This window comes from Pleuronectes platessa, chromosome 14 (genome assembly GCF_947347685.1).
Source record: "Pleuronectes platessa chromosome 14, fPlePla1.1, whole genome shotgun sequence".
Lineage (NCBI taxonomy): Eukaryota > Metazoa > Chordata > Actinopteri > Pleuronectiformes > Pleuronectidae > Pleuronectes > Pleuronectes platessa.
Window position 1 is genome coordinate 254,948 of NC_070639.1, and position 25,923 is coordinate 280,870.

Here is a 25,923-nt window from a genome sequence, read left to right on the forward strand (position 1 = left end):
AGGCGCATCTTGGACAAGCTGCAGTTCACTGGGTGGCCACTAGTGGCGGGCTCCAAGAAGGGGTCAATTCCCATGTTAATGAAAAGAAACTCACTGTAAAATAATGTTATGTGTTGTGTATGTTCCATCTGGTTCTTATAGTTTATTCTGTGTTCAGCAGGTGGAAGCACCACAGATTCTCAAACAGAACCGATGTACTGGGCTCTGGGTTTGTATCCTCATGGTTAAATGCACATATTGTAAGACGCTTTGGATAAACGTATTGAAAGAAATAAAACATTGTACAAATAGATAAAATGTCTTTCTACCTCATCTGTAATATTCAAGGTGATAATCTCCCACAGAGCTGTTGATAACAGTCCACATCAAGTCTCTCCACTTCTCTCTGAAGACATAATTATACACTTAATATTAGAACGGTTTACAACACCGGTGTGTGCAGATTATAATCATATCTAAACTGTAACCAAAAAGAGGGGGATGAGTGTGGCGTGACAGGTCACATGTCAAAATCACGACTGTTTGCTGTCCTGGCTCCTAAATGGTGGAATGAGGTCCCCATCGACATCCGGACACCAGAAAGTTCACACATCTGCCGCAAACTAAAAACTTACCTCTTCCGACTATACCTTGAATAAAAATTTGAAACTAACAATTTAGTAGCACTTAAAATGCACTTACTTATAGCACTTTGTAGTTTTGCTTTATTTTTGAAGAAATTGTACTTTCTTGATTCTTGTTGTTCTAGGTTTGTACCCTCAGGGTTGAATGCACTTATTGTAAGTCTGTTTGGATAATAGCGTCAGCTAAATGTAATGTAATGTAATCTTGTGGAAATGCAACGCTGCGACCATGAGGAGCAGTCTGCAGTTATCCAGCAAAGGTAAGGATCATATAAACATATAAAAGTGATATCAAAGTGAAATATCGCAGTGTTCAGAGTTGACAAACTCGTTCTCTGGTTGAGACTCACTCTTTCTTCTCTGTGCCCTTTCCTTCCTTCTCCTCCCCGGCTTCGTCATCGGCCTTCTGCTCTCCGTTCTCTGTGGGCCCTGCATCGCCTGCCCCCGCCTTGCTGTCACCCTCCTTAGTCTCAGCCTCCTTGGTTGAAGATGCTGCCGGCTCCTCCTCCGTGGCTTCGGGCTCTGAGGGGGAGACAAGAATGAGCTGCCCTCTTTTTTTAAACTTAAATTATAGTTAATAGTGAACAGAGGACCCTTTAAGTATTTTTGTATCCACTGGTAGAGATGTTCAGCATCTCCTTCAGTTGTGACAAAACTAGATAATTAAAGACACCATCCATGTTTTCACCGCTGTCAAATTACAACTGCAAAGGGGGAGCAGCACACTAAGTGGAAAGAAGCAGATTGGGTCAGAGAAGAACCAATTACATTTGGAGCAAATTAACTTTTAATTGAACCCTAACAATGGAAAAAACAGATTTATTATCATTTTCTTTATGGTCTATATCTGTATAGTTGTTTTCTAGTCTTGATGACCTCTCAAAGTGCTTTAGTACTGTTCTTGCCATTCAACAATTCACACATCAACATGTATTCATACACGCAACATACAATCCACAGGTGACTCACCCTCAGTGATGAAAAACTAAACTGAGGGAGGGAAGGGCTAACAGGAAGTAACAAACTTTTGGGGAGCACAAAAGGTGGTGCACAACGACATCATCTCCACAAGTAGCACTATCAAAATAAAATAGTAACTTAATAAAATTCACAAATACAAATATACAATACAAAAATACAAAATATCTATACAAAGTAACATTTATTTCGACATAAACATTACTGAATAAAAATATATAAAAGATAAAAAATGTAAAAAGTGATATGCAAAATGCAAAACAGTAAACAGTGTCCGATTGCAATATGCAATGTGATGCAGTATAGTATAATATGATGTAATGTGTTAATTTAACACATCCTAAAGGTGAGGGGGCGGAATAAAAGTCTGAGTCAGGTGGGGGTCCCGGGCCTTGTTTATGAGGCCAACTGCAGCCGGTAAGAAGCTGGTCTTGTGGCGGGAGGTTTTGGTCCTGATGGCCCGCAGCCTCCTGCCCGAGGGAAGAACCTCAAATAGTTTGTGACCCGGGTGGGAGGGATCAGCCACAATCTTACCTGCCCGCCTCAGGGTCCTAGAGGCAAACAGGTCCTGAAGAGATGGCAGATTGCAGCCGATCACCTTCTCAGCAGAACGGATGATCCGCTGCAGCCTCCTTTTGTCGTTGGCAGTGGCAGCAGCGAACCAGATGGAGATGGAGGAGGTGAGGATGGACTCGATGATGCAGGTGTAGAAGTGCACCATCATTGTCTTTGGCAGGTCCATCAACTGGCAACGGGGTGCCTTGTACACCCCACAAGACCCTAACACATTGTGTAATGCAACTTGTGCATAGCAGAAAACAAAAACAATGGAGTATTAAACCAAAACAAAACATTCAGACTTATTAAGGCGTAGACTAGCTGAATACAACCCTAATCATTGAACGCTTGGAACATAGACTACACACCAAACTTGTCCTGAACAACATCCTGCCTAGACATGGTTTGTAGGAACCTGTTAACAGGTTTAACCAGCCGACCAAATCTAGATCTAACCTGAGTTTGTGCAAAAGAGTGGTCACAGGGTATTTGTGAAGTCTGGTCTACAGTATGTTCCACGTCAGTATGAGAAGTCTTTGTCACAGTATCACAGTCCGACTCCCTCACATGTGCTGAATTGTCCACAGCAGTCCCAGGGCTGACATTACAAATAACTGAGTCAGCTAGCAGATTGTCCTCTTGTAAAACCGAGGATTCTTGGGAACCAAAGGTCACGCTCTGGTGGTCAGAAATAGCCACTACTGATGGACATGGCGTCGACAGTTGAGTGATCCAATCTATGGTCCTCCTCTCAGAATCTACAGGTTCTAGTTCAGTCGATACACCCTGACTAAGTACATCAGATGCAGGTGAATCTTTGTCATCGTCAGCATCAAGACTGCCACTGGCAATAAAAGACACACTGTCACTCTCAAACTGGGTCTCTCCGGCTCCTTCCACATTAACAGTTCCTGACACTGACGATCCCATAACAGACTCAGACGAGGTAGGTTCAGAGGTTTCACTTGTGTCCCCAACAGGGAGGAAATTGACTGGCATCAGTAAGTTCCTATGGATAACCTTCTCTTGACCACTGATCGTGTCACGGATCCTGTACGTGTGTGTCCCTTCATTCATGTCCACTACAGTATAAATGGTTGAGTCCCATCTATCAGCAAGCTTCTTTTTACCCCTGTCTTTCTTGTTGGCCATGAGCACTCTGTCACCGATGTTAATGTCGGAACCTTTCACTTTCCTGTTGTACAACTGTGCATGCCTGTACTGCTCTCTACCAGCATGGTCTTTGGCAATCTCCATCGCTTCCTTCAGATCTTCAGTGAGACATGTAACGTACTTTTCATAGCTTGTCACTGCAGAGTCATGGAGCACACTACGAAAAAGAACATCAACAGGCAGACGGGGGACACGTCCGAACATTAGGTAAAAGGGCGCATAACCCGTTGTTTCGTGGGCAGTGCAGTTGTACATGAACGTCAGAGTCTGCAAGCGCCTTGGCCAATCACTTTTTTCATCAGGGGACAATGCACGGATCATGCCACCCAAGGTACGGTTCTACACTCCCATTTCCCATAGGATGGTAGGGGGTAGTGTGTGATTTCCGGATGCCTGAGACTCTGAGAAGCTCACTAATCAGGTGACTCTCGAAGTTAGCACCCTGGTCACTGTTGATCCTTTCGGGAAAAATCACAAAAGTAACGATCCCAGAGAACTCTTCCGAGCTGTTTGGCTGTCTGATCCCTACATGGAAATGCCTGAGCCATTTTTGTGAAATGGTCCGTAACCACTAAGACGTCAATGGACCTGTTCTTGGAATCCTCGGCTGACCAAAAGTCAATACAAACTAATTCTAATGGCCTTGTAGATGTGATGCTCTCTAACTGGGCTCTACCCTCAGGCTCAACCTTCTTGCTAACAATGCATCGCTGACAATGACGAACATAATCTCTCACGTCTCTATCAAGATTTGTCCAGAAAAACCTATGTCTAGTCAGACTTAGAGTCCTGAACTGAGCCTGGTGACCTGCTCTGTCATGAACACCTTGCAGGACCACAGACCTCAGTGAATCAGGGACAATGTACTGAAAACGCTTTGCCTTAGTTTTGTGGTCCTTAGAAACCCTGTACAACACACCGTTAATGACACTCAGCCTATCCCAATGCTTCAAGTACCTTGTAACAGAGACAGACTCTTTAAACCTTTCTCTTCTGGAAGGCTTCCGATGCCTCTCAACATAGAAGAAAACACGGGAGAGGGCCTCATCCTCCAACTGTTTATCGCGAAGTTCTTTCTCGGTGTAAGCAGGTAAGGCGTCCAGCCCAGGCGGAATCAACTGAGGTAGATGCTGCAACACTTCAGCTGCACGGACCCTTGAACATGTGTCCCACTCAATGTGTGACTGCAGCACGGCAGACACGTCCTACATCACAACAGACTGAACTTGCATATGAACTGGAGTGCACGTGGACTGAATGTCATTCCTATCCAAATGGGATGTATGGTGACCACTGGAAGATTTGAAGGCTTTCTGAACAGAAGCACTAGACACATTTGAGACCTCGTTAACCCTCGTGTTGTCCCTGCTTCCCCATGCTGTTGGCTGTGAGCGTTTGGGTAGCGATTTGACTAACGCTTGTTTGCAATACCCTGCTTCAAACACACAGACGCACGCGCACACGCACAGCCCACCACACATCAGCTCGCGCACGTAGGGCAATAGAAAAGCGAACAGCCCTTGCAGATGTATTTGTCACACCCGCTCCAAGTTGCGTGCCGGTGTGACGTAGGACCCCTGGGATGCCCGCGTTGGCGAGTCTCATCGACCTGGGTCTCTGAGACCCGAAGGCTCGCGCTGAGGGGCTTGCGCGGCCGCTCGCGTTGAGGACCGTCTCTCCCATCGGCGTCCCCGTGACCCTGAGACTTGCGGACGCGGTTTCCCGCGTCGTGTCCTCGAGCCTGTTCTTGCTCCGTGATGAGAAGAAGAAGAAGAAGAAGAAGAAGAAGAAGAAGAAGAAGAAGAAGAAGAAGAAGAAGAAGAAAAAAAAACACATTTTTATTATTTCTCTTATAGCTGAACGACTCGCGAGGCTGGACCGACCCGGCTGCCAGTGTCGTGCACTCGAGACTGTTCTTGCTCGGTGATGAGAAGGAGAAGAAGGAGAAGGAGAAGGAGAAGGAGAAGGAGAAGAAAAAGAAGACTCGTGCGCAGTAATAATAATAAAAAAGAAACACATTTTTATTATTTCTCTTATAGCTGCAAGACACACGCAAAGACGTAGGGCCGGTGTGACATGAGGCCGGTCGCTTGCCGGTCGGGGTCCCTGTGACCCTTAGACTCGCGACGCTGGACCGACCCGGCTGCCAGTGTCGTGCACTCGAGACTGTTCTTGCTCGGTGATGAGAAGGAGAAGAAGGAGAAGAAGAAGAAGAAGAAGAAGAAGAAGAAGAAGAAGAAGAAGAAGAAGAAGAAGAAGAAGAAGAAGAAGAAGAAAAAGACTCATGCTCAGTGGTAATATCAATAAAGGAAGAAGGAAATTCATTTGTATTCTTTTTTATAGCTGCACAGGACCCACGCGAAGACGTAGGGCCTGTAGCACGTCGGCCGGGGTCCCGGTGACCCGAGGGCACGCGCCGCGAGCATCCCCGGCTGCCAGCGGCGCGTACTCGAGCCTGTTGTTGCTCGGTGATGCGAACGACAAGAAGAAGAGGAAGAAGAAGAAGAAGAAGAAGAAGAAGAAGAAGAAGAAGAAGAAGAAGAAGAAGAAGAAGAAAATGAGGTGGCACACGTTTTTTCTAAAAATTATTTGTATTGCTGCACGCCACGCACAAAGACGGGAGACTGTCACACACACACAAACACATGCTGGGTCAACACAAGGGTTAAGAAGACCTTCGTAAGGCTCAGCAAGCAGTCTGTGACCAACATCCTCTCTGACAAATAGTATACGGCTAAGAGCATCAGCTACAATGTTCTGCCGACCCGGGACGTACTTAATATCAAATTCATAACTAGCCAGCTTTGCTACCCAGCGTTGCTCACAACAGTCTAGTTTCGGCTTAGTCAGGATGTGAGTCAGCGGGTTGTTGTCTGTCCAAACTGTGAATTTGTGGCCTTTTAGCCAGTGACTGAATTTGTCACAAACTGACCATTTCAAAGCGAGAAACTCTAACCGGTGGGCTGGATAGTTCTTTTGGGACTGAGACAATGACTTACTGGCAAAAGCAATAGGTCTGGCACGCGTATCGCCTTCCTGGATTTGGGACAACACAGCTCCCAAGCCATCCAGTGATGCATCAGTTGACAGCATGAAGGGTCGGGTGAAGTCAGGGTGGGCCAAGGCAACACTTCCAACTAGCAAGTCCTTCAGGTCTTCAAAAGCTCGGTCCTGCTCTCTAGTCCAGTCAGTTTCATGTAGCTTCCTACTTGACAATTTGATCTTGAGCTGTTTGCCTTTCCTTTTTCCACCTTTCAGCAGATCAAAAAGCGGCTTGGCGATGGCGGAGAACCTGGGCACAAAGTGTTGGTAGTAATTCACCATCCCTAAAAAGGACCTAATTCTCTTCTGAGAAGGTGTCTTGCCATCAGGCTCCATCAAGTCTTTGCTCGTCATGCTTGTGATGCTGTCAACCTTAGATGGGTCTGTTGAAACGCCATTCTCGTCTATAATGTGACCAAGAAATTTTACGGATCTCCTGAGGAAGAAGCATTTCTTAGGGGACAACTTTAGGTTATGACCACGCAACCTACTAAACACCAGCTCCAGCCGTTGCAAGGCAGTCTTCTCGTCGGGTGCAAACACCAGCAGATCATCCAAGTAGCACAGCAGACTCAGATAATTTTGGTCACCAAAGATGCTGGTCATCATGCGCATGAAGCTCTCTGGGCTGTTACAGAGACCTTGTGGCAAACGGTTGTATTCGAACAGGCCCATGGGTGTGGTGAAGGCAGAATACTTCCTATCATCCTTGTGAAGGGGCATGTTGTAAAAGCCGGAGGTCAGATCCATTGTACTGAACAGGCAGTTGCCTCCAAGCGCTGCCAAACAGTCCCCTTGATGAGGAAGAGGGTGGGCGTCCTTCAGGGTTCTCCTATTCAACCACCGAAAATGTCTGTACAGATGCGGAGATCTCCGTTCTTCTTCCACACAAGCACCAGAGGCGATGCATATTCACTGGATGACTTTCTAATGATTTCTTTCTCCTCCATCTCGTTCAACACTTGGCGAAGTTTCTGGTATTGACCAGGGGGCACTCTTATGTATGGGAGTCTAAATGGTCTGTTGTCGGACAGGTATATACGGTGAACAAAACCTTTCGCCTCACCACAGTCTAGGTGGTGTTTTGAAAATATGTCCTCATACTGCAAGACAAGATCGGTAATTTTTCTCTTGCAATCCGCTGACACCTCACATTTTAATTTATCCCACAGGACAGTGATTCCTATATGCTGCGGGGATTTGGCGACGTCTATTAAGGGACACCGTAGCGCTCCCTCTCGCCCTCTCTCTCTCTCTCTCTCTCTCTCTCTCTCTCTCTCTCTCTCTCTCCACTGCCTGTCCTGTGTGTTTGAGTAAGTGCAGCGTGGTCGCAGCAGGTGCGGACACAAATTGTTTGTTGCGGTGAGTTTGCAGAAAGTAACTTTAATGTCAACGGATATCACTCAGAAAACGTTCCGCAAATATTAACCTTTATTCTGTGCCTAGAGCCAGCGTACAGCTGTGTGTGTGTGCGTGTGGGTGAGACGGTATCAGCGTCGCCATAAATGCACGCTGTAATCTCCTCCAGTCATAACAATACTACTTGTAAGTAATGCGCCGGAACAATTACCAGAGTCTTCACTATTGTGTGCGTGACATTAAGTTAAGTTGTCTTTTCCTATTTTAGTAATTGTTCTCAAGACATAAACGACGGCGTGGGTCCCTGCTTTATTTTAATGAATTAAAGGTGTAGCCCTGTATAAAATCATTAGGATACAGTGCATAAAATTAATCTCAAAATAGCATAAAAAAAGTTGTATTAAAATAGAAAGTTCATGATAATTAGATAAGTTCATATTATTAAAAATAGTAGTTAAAATAAGGTTAAATACGGGATAACATGTAATAAATATAATATGTACAGTTAATAAGTTTAGCTATTTACAGTTAAAAAAGTAAAGCAATAAATAGATGTGTAGTTAAAAGGCTCTGTGATTGAGAAGACGAGAAACTTGATTTGAGTGCTTTTAATGTGAAATCTAACTTTTTCTCTGTGTGTCAGTCATTCAGTTTCTGCATTTCTCATTGGGTAGTAGCAAATTCACAGCCCATCCAAGTCTGGTATGGGGAGGGACATGAAGTGTAGGGTGAGGTTCAGCATGCTTTGAGCAGGTGAGTGAGAGAGAGAGAGAGAGACAGATTGTCCGGTGTCCTGAGGAAAGGTGTAGTGCTGTATGAAACATTGAAGAGGTGTCATCGTGGTCCTGATATATTACTCTTCTATGTAACTTGCCAAAGGTAAATATAATGTGTAGGCCTTAAATTGTGAGCTGTAACTTAATGTTGTAGTGAAAAAAGACCGAACTGTAATGTAATTAGCCACCCGCTAGCATAGCATCACGTGTTTGGATAGCATAGCTTTAGCACTGTTGTAGTTTTCAATGCTAAAACGGGCTAACGTTAAGTCAGTACGATTTAGCGTGATGATATTATGGCTCAACAGAGTTCATGTAATTAAAGGAGATGGACGTGTGTGAAGAGAGGGAGAGAGAACCTGAGATGGTTGCTGGTTGATGGACCCTGCTGTTTTATTCTTCCCCGGATTTTCGTTGCTGTGTGCTGCCTGTGTTTGGATTGTGACTGCCATCTCCCCAATCTGTGACTGTCATTGCCCTATTGCTCCTCGTTTGGACCTGTGAGTATTGAACTGATGTGACTATGCACGTGCTTTTATTTTATGCTCTTGACTGAGTGAAGTGGCCATAATAGTTTTCAGGCCTCACCGAACCCGAGCATCACTACAGGCCTGCAACTGAGTTTTGAGTTTGATCATTTCTGGTCCACATGTGATGTTTGTGAGTTAATTTAAAGTTGATTATTGTTTTGTTTTGATTCAGAGACCTGTGAAAGGTAAAGATTTTATTTAACCCTTTTTCAGTGATTTAAAGAGTGAATTCATAGGAACGGGTAAAACAATTTAAAGAGACCCTGTATTTTATTTTGTGCATTTGAGAAAAGTTATATTTCATATAACTGTTGTGCGTTTATTTTATTTTGTAAATATTTTACTTCCTGAGAGAGGAGCTCACAACAATGTCATTTATTTCATATTGTTAATAAACACCTGTAAAGGTTTCGACTTTTAAAATACAGTTGTGGTGGTCTTTAATTTTAATTAGAGGAATTAAAACAAAAGATAAGTTTCGTTTCAAATATTCTTCTGAGATCATATTCATTTTTTGTGTTTACGAACTCAGGCCCAGGAGATCTGGGTTACAAAGGTATGACATAATGATGTGGTTTATGTTTGTAAATGTTTTCAAACATTTTGATAAACTGGTTTAAATTGTGTGACCTAACTACATGTTGGTTTTATATAGGGCTGCCTTATTTCACCTTGTTAAGATTTAGTTTCTTTCTGATTTATTTGTTTGATTATTGTTTTTTTTGTTTTATTTTATTTTGTTCTATGGCAATGTGCAATATGGTTGACTAGTACTGTGAAATTCGGGTTTAATGAATTAATTATTGGTGAGTTATTGGCTCCATAAACGAGAAGCCCTATTTTGTCATTTGGTTGTATTATTTCGTTTGCAGTGATTCTTAAAGTGTGCTCCGATGCTCTAAATGGATAAATAAAATACTGCCGTGACACCGATGCAGGTTCTGCACGATGAGTGCATGCGAATGGAAGGATGAGGAGGAAGCGAGGGTTCAGCAATTTCTGATCTCACACATTGTGTTATCCACAGCAGCAGTGGCAGAGTATCAGTGTATTTTCTTTATTAGTGACATCACTGCTGTCCCATAAAGTCGCTCTTCACCTCCACCTCACTAACAAACACCTCGATGTCGGTGTCAGAGAGTTTCACTTCCTCTTCACATCGCTTGATGCCGTGCCTCCTTCAGGACTCACGGTGGAAACCCATTGGTCAGCTTCATAATTTACTATTCGAACTATAACAGCCAGGTATGCCAGCTTTGCACACCACTCATCAGCGCTCATGTCCGCTGGTGGGAGTGTGCTGACCTGTGTGTGTGCGCATCGGGATGGAACTCCGCCGTGCGCGATACAGAAAGCAGAGGAGATCACCTTCAGTGATCGTGAATGTTATTCTTGTTATATAATAGTAATATTTGAGGCTAGATAACATCTCTAATGAGAAGGAACCTGAGTCTGTTCATACCGAGGCCGGCCCGAGTGCGCGAGCTGAGCGGCGCGAGCCGAGCGGCCCGAGTGCGCGAGCCGAGCGGCCCGAGTGCGCGAGCGGACATGACGTGTGGCTGTCGTAAAAACCCTATTTGTAAACAACCAGTCCTTTTAACTCGGGGCTGCGTCATAAACACGGCGCGCTTGGAAGACCACGATGTCATCTTCCTTCTGTCAGGTAAGTAGTTTATTGTTTTTAAAGATCGTTACGATCTAGGTTTACAGTCCGAGTGCGGAGAGAGTCCGTCAATCCACACTATGGACGCTGTTCATCAGCTAATACGCCATTGTTAGCCACATGCTACAGCCCACGGTAGCCTGTGCTACCTGGGAGGTGAATACATTGTTGTTGAAACCAGTTCAAGACGCTTAGCTCATCATTGAGGGACGCTACAATATAAATATAAACATGAATTTGATTTATGAATGCTTTAGATTAATAAGGAGTGTATTTCTCTACTATTACTCCACAATATCAGGTCAATTTGGTTTAATGTATAGTATGCACTATGACAATAATGTTTCCATGTTATGGAGTTGCGATTCATTTTATAAAACAATTGCTATGTTCTGTTTTTTAATCAAGGAGGATCCCAGTGAAGCTACAGGAGTTTCATTAACGTCAATAACTTGGACCGAACGGTTTGTTTTGCTTGATGAAGAGCAGGAAGGGCAGCCTGGAGAGAAAGAGAAGCCGGGTTGAGCCCACTACCATCATCCACGTACCATGAGGAAGATGAGGGAGAGAAATGATCCTACCATTAAAGAGGTACTTTTAAGTTACATACCAGAAACACCATTTTATATAATGTGCTAAATATACATTTTATTACATCCCCAAAGTACGCTTGCTGAAATACAAGTTTATATCACACTGAAAGAATTTTGATCAATCATGCTTCCCTGCTGTGATTGTTTAACTGGGAAAACAACTTTTTCCACAGGAAGGCAAGTAAATTTAAGGAATACATGTGCAAAGTTTTCCTCTGTTATGTATAATGATGACCCCCATCAAACATAATGTTAGCAATATTTACACCTTTTAATTTATACTGATTATTTCTGTCTACATGTGTGAATTTGCCTTCATTAGTTTCAGAAAAGAGCGATGATGTATCGGTCAGTGGGCGGCAGCACGAGACTCCGCAAACTAGTCTGTAAGCAAAGCAGACGAAGGCATCGAGGTTGCGGCCTGCCATAATTGTTATTTTTGCTTAAGGGACTGAATATGTTTCATGCAGGAATATTAGCATTTCCCTTATATCTACCAAAACTGCTTGTTTCCCAGACTGCAGTTTTGTTTTGATCCGATGTGGTGTGCAAATACAACCGTATCTGCAATGGGTTGTGGGGCATTAACATTTGTAACTCTAATTTTGTTTTAACAGACTGTGAAAAGAACGTTGAGAACATCACCACTCTACAGGAAGACACAGTCCAGTAATGGGTGTCAGTTTTTCAGTAGTGAACGACAGGTACTGTGGAAAAATGTGTGTCATTGTTGTACAATGTCCTTTGACTCTGTTTACACAAGGTTAACACAAAAAGGTTTGATTGTAAACTGATATTGGTATGAATTCATGTTATTCTCCTCTTCACAAGAAACAAACAATCCAAATTACCTGCAGAAAGCCCTTGATGGACGCTTCAGCTGCATCGTCAGACTGGCCAGACAGCAAGATGCCAACTTTAATGCCAATTTATTTGTGTAACATTCTGTGACCAAATGTATAGATAACTTTTTGTAGATTGTAAAAAAGATAACCCATTTATTAAAAAAAAACTACACTAGAATTACCGCACTGCGTTGTATGACTCCGCTAACCAGTGCAGTGTCCGTCTACATATTTCTACATATTTTCTCTCATATAAATGACACTGTGTCTCTTGACAACTGAAACCATAAGATGAGGTCAGTGTGGCCTTGACCTTTTGACTTTAACACAAATACACAGTTAGACAATCCGAAAACATACAGTTATGCCAAAATATATTTTGTTTCACATTCTAGATGGCATAAGCAGAGACATCAACTCAGGAAAAATATTTCTGTAGAAAAGAAAGCCCTGTACGTGTGTACGTATGTATACATACAAACGCACTATTGAGACGTTTTGTTTTTTATCATATATTCTCAGGAAGGACTGATGCATTTACTGAGACGGGACGTGAGGGCCTACTCTGCGTGCTCAGAGTTCAAGCCCAGCAGGCTGCAGCGGTCCTGACATATTCCGGAACAGCAGCACAGTCTTTGGATGACTCCTCTGAAGATGAAACATGGCGAGGTACTTCTCCACTGATGAAGAACTGTGAGGGCTGTGATTAGCTACACTCTCTTGCTACAAGGCTACTCTTGCTACTCCCTGGCAGCCTTAGGAAGGCATTAGCTTGCTGTTGGGTAGCTGTTAGCTTCAGCATTTTTAGTTTTTAGCGGCCTGTGTGACGTTTATGTTTAAAACCAAAAAATCAGAGGGAACCATCTTCATAATGAAACACTATGGTTTGTTTGTGTGTCCTTCAGTTCTTCTCAAGAGAAGCAGTACAGGTGTGCCTCAGCTCCACGGTCCCTCCTGCAACCTCCGCTCCTGATGCTAACCTCATGTCTCCATCACACCAAGCAGCAGACCTGGATTGACAGACCTTTCTCCAGAGCTGCCCCCTCCCTCTGAAACCCCCCTCTCCAAAACACTATTTGTGTAGTTTTTAAAGTATTTTTTGCATGAGAATTGTTGATCATAACATTTCCAGCAGATGCCTTAATGTAATGTTTGTGCACAATAAATGACATTGATCATAACATATTGCTATTTCCTTGCACTTCTACACCATGATATTGTCAGATAAGATGCTGATTACATTAAAGCAGTGAATGCTCTGCTTTAAGCAACATAAACACACAATGATCCAATGGATCGGAAGTAGAATGGGCACATTACATTCTGTAGAGAATGCCTCAGTAATTGAAGTCAGAAAATAACTTTCTTTATCTGAGGTTCCAGTCATTTATAGTCACAGCAGAGCACACAGGTCTGGTTGTCTAGGGACACCCATATCATATTGTTTAAGATGTGTAACATCAAGTTTGTGTATCAGTGCAAAATACATACCGTCATTAGTCAAGAGTTCACTCTCTTGTTTACACTAAATTTAGGTGACCCAGATGTTTCACAATGCATCTGATAAGGTCTTATGAGAAACATTCTTAACATTAAAGAAATCAACACAGAGGATAGCAGTAGATGTTTGACTTCAATCCGTAGCTGATAATCAGCGGCCTGACTTATTCAAACACATTAATACTACAATGAATGAGGCAGTTAAGTTACAAAATTATATTTTTATCTGAAAAAACAAGGAATCTCCGCCATGTTTTCCTCTCCGCAGACGGGAGCTTGAGAGTCACGTGACGTGAGAACACGCCAATGCAAAACAATGGGAGGACTAAATGTTACCATCTCACAATCTGAGAGGCCAGATTGTGAGATGGTAACGTCGTTCCAAGTGGACCAACGTTGCCATTGAACGTTTTCTGATGAGACTGGGTTGTGGATAAATACTGCCGTGACACCGATGCAGGTTCTGCACGATGTGTGCATGCGAATGGAAGGATGAGGAGGAAGCGAGGGTTCAGCAATTTCTGATCTCACACATTGTGTTATCCACAGCAGCAGTGGCAGAGTATCAGTGTATTTTCTTTATTAGTGACATCACTGCTGTCCCATAAAGTCGCTCTTCACCTCCACCTCACTAACAAACACCTCGATGTCGGTGTCAGAGAGTTTCACTTCCTCTTCACATCGCTTGATGCCGTGCCTCCGTCAGGACTCGCAGTGGAAACCCATTGGTCAGCTTCATAATTTAATATTCGTGACGTGCTTTGCATTGATCATTTATAGTAGAAATTGGGCTTGGCGCAGAGCCGGGGCCCCCGACCACTGGCCTCGGTAAACTAACCAGGGACAAATCCCCAAAAAGAAAAGTCTGGGAGGTAAATAGAGACTTCAATTCTGCGTGCACAGATTCATTTGCTTTCTCTGCCAACGATGCAGGTTTACCTGTATGCTTGATATGTGGCGAGGAATTAGCAAACACAAAAAAATGTAATGTTTAAACACATTTCCAGAGCAAGCACACCCTACCTGCATGAGTGTGCCTGTGCATGTCTGTACATGTGTTTGTGATAAATAAATGTATCTTAATCTTAATCTCAATCTGCTGAAAAGTACCAAGCTGGAGATGAGAAAAAACAGCATAGTTCTGTGTATAATTTATTTCAAAGTAGGCCTACACATGTATTATGTTCTCCTCTTCAAAAGAGTTTGGTGTTTTTCTTTTTTGTAACAGGTAAAAATAGCAGTTAAATATCAACAGTATTTAATAAATGCAACAAACTATAGTTTTTATATATATTGTATAACTATATATATAACTTTATAACCTGAGTTATGAAATATGGTTTGCAGAGGGCAATCCGACCGAAGTGAACAGCGCCACTGAGTAGGGGGCGGGCTTGAACCCGGCGGGGCGCGCACTGCTGCCAGTCAGACTGACGGTCAGAACTGATCCGTGTAACGTGCCGTAAGATCTGTTGTTGATGATCTACCCCGGTATGGTACAATTTCCCGAATTCTATATTTCCTGAATCCAAAGTCTACCTCCTGTGGAGACACCTTTGTTTCAAATTCAATCATTATAGTCTCCGTCTCTTTTCTCTGTGCTCCCCGTGTCAGTATCTCAGCACGTGTCACCATGTACGAGATGAAGTTTTGTGAACTCAGTCTGTTGATATCAATCCTCTTTCCGCTCCTCTCCTCTGCAGCAGAAGGAGCAGACACCAACAAGCGGCTGTTAGACCCGCTCCGTCTTCCTCTGTATCTGACGCGTCGATGATGAAATGAAACAACTAAACTAAAACGACTTCTATAACAAATGTTCACTGCTGTTAAACCTTTCAAAGTATGAATTAGATATACGTGATGAAGTGTCTGCTTAACCTCTGATATTAAAATGTGGAAGCCACAGTTTATGTGATTGAACCGTTTATTTGTTTAACACAAGTACTGAGTAGATTTTCTCCCATGTATTTTCAACCCTAACTTCATAAACACTTGTATAGACATCATATATCAGCGACTTTATTTCTATCCAACCTCTATTCTCAGATTCCTGTGTTCTGCTGCTTCTTCTGAATCAAGAGGAACAAGAGCTGTTTGTGGGACTCGTCTCCAAGGGGACAGGAAGAGACATTCAGAAAAAATCTGTCTCAATCAACCTAATAGACTTTGAGTGGAGTATCATATAGGTCGGGGAGAGCTCTCTCACCGGGTCATTTGTCAATTTGTCTCTTTAATTTTGTACATGTAATCATATTGTTGTTCTCCTGTCCACTTTATATGAATCAATTCACTTCCAAATGTGGGTATATGCTTCCTTTCCATGTACACAAAAGGGAACATGCAGGATTTGATCTCTGTATTTCGCTTTACTTCTCTCTGTTGGAAATTAGGATCAGTTATTGGATGTATTTACTTCATGAATGTCACTTGTTGATCTTTCATGTAATCAAGTTGCAGAGCTCCCACCGTCGGTGCTTCACACACGGTGCCTCAGAAACCATTTCCTGATGACAGTGTTCAGAGGACAATGTATCACACATTGTGTTGTTGAATTAACAGTTTTTAAGAGATTCGTCTGATAAAGGCACTCTTATTTTACCAGGACCATTCAAAAATAAATAAAGAAAGGAATCTTTCACGTTGTATTTAATTATCACGTGTTGTAGATTCTCTTTGTGGGATTGATGTTTTGTCCTGATACCTGCATAATTTCTCCAAGTGTTTTACAAGGTTCATTCGTTTTATCACATGTAATGAACAGACTGATAACTGTCTTGTTCTGAAATCTACATCTGTAATGGACAACTCTGTTTCCAGCAACAAAAACCAGCAAGTATTTCAGTTGCTGCATTTCATTCAGTATACGTTGTTCAGAATATCACATCAACACAGGGAACCAAGGTTTTCGTTAAGAGGGGTTTAATTTATAGGAACTGACTGTCATCATGCTGCTATTCCATTAAATTAAATTGTGCAGTATTTGGTAGTATGTTGAATTTCATTTAAAACAATAATAAACAGACAAATTAATTTACATGACAATTGTTTACAGTGCGGGAGTTACACTCTAACAGACCGCGTCACACTCGCGCTGTGGGTTTTACGCGGTGTCCTCGCCGCAGGTCTACGGGGAGTATAAAGTGAGCGGACAGACGGAAGTTGCATCCGCGCAGGACATCAGCTCCTGTGGGAACACTCGAGCAAAGCGATGACGGAAGCGACACTGATGGGAGGTCCCAGAATTTCCTCGTGGTTAACTCTTTAGCTTCGGTGGGGGGTCGAACAACAAGACAGCAAACACAAAACACCTAAAGGGAAGAACCTAAACCTAACTACTGAAATTAAAGGAACCAACTCCTCATCCAGAAACAGGAGAAAACATAGGTTCAACTCAAATGATAACCACCCCCCAAACCGGGCTGGGACATCAACAACAGATCGTAAGACACTTTACAAGTGTAACTGGGTCAATTCTTAATACAGTTTTATAGTTTTAGCACTGTTATTTTTCCCGTTCTGCTGATATTTTAATTTATCCCACAGGACAGTGATTCCTATATGCTGCGGGGATTTGGCGACGTCTATTAAGGGACACCGTAGCGCTCCCTCTCGCCCTCTCTCTCTCTCTCTCTCTCTCTCTCTCTCTCTCTCTCTCTCTCTCTCTCTCTCTCTCTCTCTCTCTCTCTCTCTCTCTCTCCACTGCCTGTCCTGTGTGTTTGAGTAAGTGCAGCGTGGTCGCAGCAGGTGCGGACACAAATTGTTTGTTGCGGTGAGTTTGCAGAAAGTAACTTTAATGTCAACGGATATCACTCAGAAAACGTTCCGCAAATATTAACCTTTATTCTGTGCCTAGAGCCAGCGTACAGCTGTGTGTGTGTGCGTGTGGGTGAGACGGTATCAGCGTCGCCATAAATGCACGCTGTAATCTCCCCCAGTCATAACAATACTACTTGTAAGTAATGCGCCGGAACAATTACCAGAGTCTTCACTATTGTGTGCGTGACATTAAGTTAAGTTGTCTTTTCCTATTTTAGTAATTGTTCTCAAGACATAAACGACGGCGTGGGTCCCTGCTTTATTTTAATGAATTAAAGGTGTAGCCCTGTATAAAATCATTAGGATACAGTGCATAAAATTAATCTCAAAATAGCATAAAAAAAGTTGTATTAAAATAGAAAGTTCATGATAATTAGATAAGTTCATATTATTAAAAATAGTAGTTAAAATAAGGTTAAATACGGGATAACATGTAATAAATATAATATGTACAGTTAATAAGTTTAGCTATTTACAGTTAAAAAAGTAAAGCAATAAATAGATGTGTAGTTAAAAGGCTCTGTGATTGAGAAGACGAGAAACTTGATTTGAGTGCTTTTAATGTGAAATCTAACTTTTTCTCTGTGTGTCAGTCATTCAGTTTCTGCATTTCTCATTGGGTAGTAGCAAATTCACAGCCCATCCAAGTCTGGTATGGGGAGGGACATGAAGTGTAGGGTGAGGTTCAGCATGCTTTGAGCAGGTGAGTGAGAGAGAGAGAGACAGATTGTCCGGTGTCCTGAGGAAAGGTGTAGTGCTGTATGAAACATTGAAGAGGTGTCATCGTGGTCCTGATATATTACTCTTCTATGTAACTTGCCAAAGGTAAATATAATGTGTAGGCCTTAAATTGTGAGCTGTAACTTAATGTTGTAGTGAAAAAAGACCGAACTGTAATGTAATTAGCCACCCGCTAGCATAGCATCACGTGTTTGGATAGCATAGCTTTAGCACTGTTGTAGTTTTCAATGCTAAAACGGGCTAACGTTAAGTCAGTACGATTTAGCGTGATGATATTATGGCTCAACAGAGTTCATGTAATTAAAGGAGATGGACGTGTGTGAAGAGAGGGAGAGAGAACCTGAGATGGTTGCTGGTTGATGGACCCTGCTGTTTTATTCTTCCCCGGATTTTCGTTGCTGTGTGCTGCCTGTGTTTGGATTGTGACTGCCATCACCCCTATCTGTGACTGTCATTGCCCTATTGCTCCTCGTTTGGACCTGTGAGTATTGAACTGATGTGACTATGCACGTGCTTTTATTTTATGCTCTTGACTGAGTGAAGTGGCCATAATAGTTTTCAGGCCTCACCGAACCCGAGCATCACTACAGGCCTGCAACTGAGTTTTGAGTTTGATCATTTCTGGTCCACATGTGATGTTTGTGAGTTAATTTAAAGTTGATTATTGTTTTGTTTTGATTCAGAGACCTGTGAAAGGTAAAGATTTTATTTAACCCTTTTTCAGTGATTTAAAGAGTGAATTCATAGGAACGGGTAAAACAATTTAAAGAGACCCTGTATTTTATTTTGTGCATTTGAGAAAAGTTATATTTCATATAACTGTTGTGCATTTATTTTATTTTGTAAATATTTTACTTCCTGAGAGAGGAGCTCACAACAATTTCATTTATTTCATATTGTTAATAAACACCTGTAAAGGTTTCGACTTTTAAAATACAGTTGTGGTGGTCTTTAATTTTAATTAGAGGAATTAAAACAAAAGATAAGTTTCGTTTCAGATATTCTTATCATCATATTCATTTTTTGTGTTTACGAACTCAGGCCCAGGAGATCTGGGTTACAAAGGTATGACATAATGATGTGGTTTATGTTTGTAAATGTTTTCAAACATTTTGATAAACTGGTTTAAATTGTGTGACCTAACTACATGTTGGTTTTATATAGGGCTGCCTTATTTCACCTTGTTAAGATTTAGTTTCTTTCTGATTTATTTGTTTGATTATTGTTTTTTTTGTTTTATTTTATTTTGTTCTATGGCAATGTGCAATATGGTTGACTAGTACTGTGAAATTCGGGTTTAATGAATTAATTATTGGTGAGTTACTGGCTCCATAAACGAGAAGCCCTATTTTGTCATTTGGTTGTATTATTTCGTTTGCAGTGATTCTTAAAGTGTGCTCCGATGCTCTAAATGGATAAATAAAATACTGCCGTGACACCGATGCAGGTTCTGCACGATGAGTGCATGCGAATGGAAGGATGAGGAGGAAGCGAGGGTTCAGCAATTTCTGATCTCACACATTGTGTTATCCACAGCAGCAGTGGCAGAGTATCAGTGTATTTTCTTTATTAGTGACATCACTGCTGTCCCATAAAGTCGCTCTTCACCTCCACCTCACTAACAAACACCTCGATGTCGGTGTCAGAGAGTTTCACTTCCTCTTCACATCGCTTGATGCCGTGCCTCCTTCAGGACTCACGGTGGAAACCCATTGGTCAGCTTCATAATTTACTATTCGAACTATAACAGCCAGGTATGCCAGCTTTGCACACCACTCATCAGCGCTCATGTCCGCTGGTGGGAGTGTGCTGACCTGTGTGTGTGCGCATCGGGATGGAACTCCGCCGTGCGCGATACAGAAAGCAGAGGAGAAATCTAAACGCGTGACCATGTGGCGGGGGGCGTGGCCGTGGCGAAAAAAAATGAAAAGAGGGGGTACGTGCGCCGGAGCGTCCTCCTGACCTCTTGTCAAGTCGTGCGATCGACCCACACTGCCTTTGCGATGGACCGGTAGATCTCTCGCGGCACACTGGTTGAAAATTACTGATTTAAGATGCGTGCCGCCCGCCGGCCCAGTTTTTTATTAATTTAAATCGAATAAAATGTTTACTTTTTTATTTAGGATGTGCACCTCCCGCAGGATGTGAGTCGCCCGCAGGATGTGTGCCGCAGGATGTGAGCCGCAGTTTGTGCGCCGCAGGATGGGAGCGCCCATTGTTTTTTTATTATTTTGATTTAATTTAATTTTAAAAAAAAATATTTAGGATGTGCGCCTCCCGCAGGATATGCGCCGTAAGATATGCGCGCCCATTTTTTTTTATTAATTTGATTTAATTTGATTTAAAAAAAAAAAAGTTTTATAATTAAATATGTTTTTTATTTATGTGCGCCTCCCGCAGGATGTGCGCCGCAGGATGTGCGCCACAGGATGTGCGCCGTAGGATGTGAGCTGCAGGATGTGCCCGCGCAGTTTTTTTATTAATTTGATTTAATAAAAAAAAAAGTTTTATAATTAAATATGTTTTTTATTTATGTGCGCCGGCCGCAGGATGTGCAGAGCACCCCTGCGCAGAGCCGGGGTGCATGAAAACACTTTTCAAATAATATCTCAGAGTGGAGGCAAGGATCCACTGATGTGAGGGAATCGGTCCGATGCTCTAAATGGATAAATACTGCCGTGACACCGATGCAGGTTCTGCACGATGTGTGCATGCGAATGGAAGGATGAGGAGGAAGCGAGGGTTCAGCAATTTCTGATCTCACACATTGTGTTATCCACAGCAGCAGTGGCAGAGTATCAGTGTATTTTCTTTATTAGTGACATCACTGCTGTCCCATAAAGTCGCTCTTCACCTCCACCTCACTAACAAACACCTCGATGTCGGTGTCAGAGAGTTTCACTTCCTCTTCACATCGCTTGATGCCGTGCCTCCGTCAGGACTCGCAGTGGAAACCCATTGGTCAGCTTCATAATTTAATATTCGTGACGTGCTTTGCATTGATCATTTATAGTAGAAATTGGGCTTGGCGCAGAGCCGGGGCCCCCGACCACTGGCCTCGGTAAACTAACCAGGGACAAATCCCCAAAAAGAAAAGTCTGGGAGGTAAATAGAGACTTCAATTCTGCGTGCACAGATTCATTTGCTTTCTCTGCCAACGATGCAGGTTTACCTGTATGCTTGATATGTGGCGAGGAATTAGCAAACACAAAAAAATGTAATGTTTAAACACATTTCCAGAGCAAGCACACCCTACCTGCATGAGTGTGCCTGTGCATGTCTGTACATGTGTTTGTGATAAATAAATGTATCTTAATCTTAATCTCAATCTGCTGAAAAGTACCAAGCTGGAGATGAGAAAAAACAGCATAGTTCTGTGTATAATTTATTTCAAAGTAGGCCTACACATGTATTATGTTCTCCTCTTCAAAAGAGTTTGGTGTTTTTCTTTTTTGTAACAGGTAAAAATAGCAGTTAAATATCAACAGTATTTAATAAATGCAACAAACTATAGTTTTTATATATATTGTATAACTATATATATAACTTTATAACCTGAGTTATGAAATATGGTTTGCAGAGGGCAATCCGACCGAAGTGAACAGCGCCACTGAGTAGGGGGCGGGCTTGAACCCGGCGGGGCGCGCACTGCTGCCAGTCAGACTGACGGTCAGAACTGATCCGTGTAACGTGCCGTAAGATCTGTTGTTGATGATCTACCCCGGTATGGTACAATTTCCCGAATTCTATATTTCCTGAATCCAAAGTCTACCTCCTGTGGAGACACCTTTGTTTCAAATTCAATCATTATAGTCTCCGTCTCTTTTCTCTGTGCTCCCCGTGTCAGTATCTCAGCACGTGTCACCATGTACGAGATGAAGTGTTGTGAACTCAGTCTGTTGATATCAATCCTCTTTCCGCTCCTCTCCTCTGCAGCAGAAGGAGCAGACACCAACAAGCGGCTGTTAGACCCGCTCCGTCTTCCTCTGTATCTGACGCGTCGATGATGAAATGAAACAACTAAACTAAAACGACTTCTATAACAAATGTTCACTGCTGTTAAACCTTTCAAAGTATGAATTAGATATACGTGATGAAGTGTCTGCTTAACCTCTGATATTAAAATGTGGAAGCCACAGTTTATGTGATTGAACCGTTTATTTGTTTAACACAAGTACTGAGTAGATTTTCTCCCATGTATTTTCAACCCTAACTTCATAAACACTTGTATAGACATCATATATCAGCGACTTTATTTCTATCCAACCTCTATTCTCAGATTCCTGTGTTCTGCTGCTTCTTCTGAATCAAGAGGAACAAGAGCTGTTTGTGGGACTCGTCTCCAAGGGGACAGGAAGAGACATTCAGAAAAAATCTGTCTCAATCAACCTAATAGACTTTGAGTGGAGTATCATATAGGTCGGGGAGAGCTCTCTCACCGGGTCATTTGTCAATTTGTCTCTTTAATTTTGTACATGTAATCATATTGTTGTTCTCCTGTCCACTTTATATGAATCAATTCACTTCCAAATGTGGGTATATGCTTCCTTTCCATGTACACAAAAGGGAACATGCAGGATTTGATCTCTGTATTTCGCTTTACTTCTCTCTGTTGGAAATTAGGATCAGTTATTGGATGTATTTACTTCATGAATGTCACTTGTTGATCTTTCATGTAATCAAGTTGCAGAGCTCCCACCGTCGGTGCTTCACACACGGTGCCTCAGAAACCATTTCCTGATGACAGTGTTCAGAGGACAATGTATCACACATTGTGTTGTTGAATTAACAGTTTTTAAGAGATTCGTCTGATAAAGGCACTCTTATTTTACCAGGACCATTCAAAAATAAATAAAGAAAGGAATCTTTCACGTTGTATTTAATTATCACGTGTTGTAGATTCTCTTTGTGGGATTGATGTTTTGTCCTGATACCTGCATAATTTCTCCAAGTGTTTTACAAGGTTCATTCGTTTTATCACATGTAATGAACAGACTGATAACTGTCTTGTTCTGAAATCTACATCTGTAATGGACAACTCTGTTTCCAGCAACAAAAACCAGCAAGTATTTCAGTTGCTGCATTTCATTCAGTATACGTTGTTCAGAATATCACATCAACACAGGGAACCAAGGTTTTCGTTAAGAGGGGTTTAATTTATAGGAACTGACTGTCATCATGCTGCTATTCCATTAAATTAAATGGTGCAGTATTTGGTAGTATGTTGAATTTCATTTAAAACAATAATAAACAGACAAATTAATTTACATGACAATTGTTTACAGTCCGGGAGTTACACTCTAACAGACCGCGTCACACTCGCGCTGTGGGTTTTACGCGGTGTCCTCGCCGCCGGTCTACGGGGAGTATAAAGTGAGCGGACAGACGGAAGTTGCATCCGCGCAGGACATCAGCTCCTGTGGGAACACACGAGCAAAGCGATGACGGAAGCGACACTGATGGGAGGTCCCAGAATTTCCTCGTGGTTAACTCTTTAGCTTCGGTGGGGGGTCGAACAACAAGACAGCAAACACAAAACACCTAAAGGGAAGAACCTAAACCTAACTACTGAAATTAAAGGAACCAACTCCTCATCCAGAAACAGGAGAAAACATAGGTTCAACTCAAATGATAACCACCCCCCAAACCGGGCTGGGACATCAACAACAGATCGTAAGACACTTTACAAGTGTAACTGGGTCAATTCTTAATACAGTTTTATAGTTTTAGCACTGTTATTTTTCCCGTTCTGCTGATATTTTAATTTATCCCACAGGACAGTGATTCCTATATGCTGCGGGGATTTGGCGACGTCTATTAAGGGACACCGTAGCGCTCCCTCTCGCCCTCTCTCTCTCTCTCTCTCTCTCTCTCTCTCTCCACTGCCTGTCCTGTGTGTTTGAGTAAGTGCAGCGTGGTCGCAGCAGGTGCGGACACAAATTGTTTGTTGCGGTGAGTTTGCAGAAAGTAACTTTAATGTCAACGGATATCACTCAGAAAACGTTCCGCAAATATTAACCTTTATTCTGTGCCTAGAGCCAGCGTACAGCTGTGTGTGTGTGCGTGTGGGTGAGACGGTATCAGCGTCGCCATAAATGCACGCTGTAATCTCCTCCAGTCATAACAATACTACTTGTAAGTAATGCGCCGGAACAATTACCAGAGTCTTCACTATTGTGTGCGTGACATTAAGTTAAGTTGTCTTTTCCTATTTTAGTAATTGTTCTCAAGACATAAACGACGGCGTGGGTCCCTGCTTTATTTTAATGAATTAAAGGTGTAGCCCTGTATAAAATCATTAGGATACAGTGCATAAAATTAATCTCAAAATAGCATAAAAAAAGTTGTATTAAAATAGAAAGTTCATGATAATTAGATAAGTTCATATTATTAAAAATAGTAGTTAAAATAAGGTTAAATACGGGATAACATGTAATAAATATAATATGTACAGTTAATAAGTTTAGCTATTTACAGTTAAAAAAGTAAAGCAATAAATAGATGTGTAGTTAAAAGGCTCTGTGATTGAGAAGACGAGAAACTTGATTTGAGTGCTTTTAATGTGAAATCTAACTTTTTCTCTGTGTGTCAGTCATTCAGTTTCTGCATTTCTCATTGGGTAGTAGCAAATTCACAGCCCATCCAAGTCTGGTATGGGGAGGGACATGAAGTGTAGGGTGAGGTTCAGCATGCTTTGAGCAGGTGAGTGAGAGAGAGAGAGACAGATTGTCCGGTGTCCTGAGGAAAGGTGTAGTGCTGTATGAAACATTGAAGAGGTGTCATCGTGGTCCTGATATATTACTCTTCTATGTAACTTGCCAAAGGTAAATATAATGTGTAGGCCTTAAATTGTGAGCTGTAACTTAATGTTGTAGTGAAAAAAGACCGAACTGTAATGTAATTAGCCACCCGCTAGCATAGCATCACGTGTTTGGATAGCATAGCTTTAGCACTGTTGTAGTTTTCAATGCTAAAACGGGCTAACGTTAAGTCAGTACGATTTAGCGTGATGATATTATGGCTCAACAGAGTTCATGTAATTAAAGGAGATGGACGTGTGTGAAGAGAGGGAGAGAGAACCTGAGATGGTTGCTGGTTGATGGACCCTGCTGTTTTATTCTTCCCCGGATTTTCGTTGCTGTGTGCTGCCTGTGTTTGGATTGTGACTGCCATCACCCCTATCTGTGACTGTCATTGCCCTATTGCTCCTCGTTTGGACCTGTGAGTATTGAACTGATGTGACTATGCACGTGCTTTTATTTTATGCTCTTGACTGAGTGAAGTGGCCATAATAGTTTTCAGGCCTCACCGAACCCGAGCATCACTACAGGCCTGCAACTGAGTTTTGAGTTTGATCATTTCTGGTCCACATGTGATGTTTGTGAGTTAATTTAAAGTTGATTATTGTTTTGTTTTGATTCAGAGACCTGTGAAAGGTAAAGATTTTATTTAACCCTTTTTCAGTGATTTAAAGAGTGAATTCATAGGAACGGGTAAAACAATTTAAAGAGACCCTGTATTTTATTTTGTGCATTTGAGAAAAGTTATATTTCATATAACTGTTGTGCATTTATTTTATTTTGTAAATATTTTACTTCCTGAGAGAGGAGCTCACAACAATTTCATTTGTTTCATATTGTTAATAAACACCTGTAAAGGTTTCGACTTTTAAAATACATTTGTGGTGGTCTTTAATTTTAATTAGAGGAATTAAAACAAAAGATAA

The 25,923-nt window shown here is 42.0% G+C and overlaps 1 long non-coding RNA gene across 1 annotated transcript; it reads left to right on the forward strand.

The window, feature by feature from the left end:
• The first annotated feature begins 10,600 nt into the window (after positions 1-10,600).
• LOC128455657 (uncharacterized) lies at positions 10,601-13,315 on the forward strand. The gene is made up of 5 exons (XR_008341753.1): positions 10,601-10,702; positions 11,111-11,293; positions 11,913-11,999; positions 12,663-12,809; positions 13,046-13,315. It is a non-coding gene; the product is annotated as an uncharacterized LOC128455657 (long non-coding RNA).
• Positions 13,316-25,923: the final 12,608 nt, after the last annotated feature.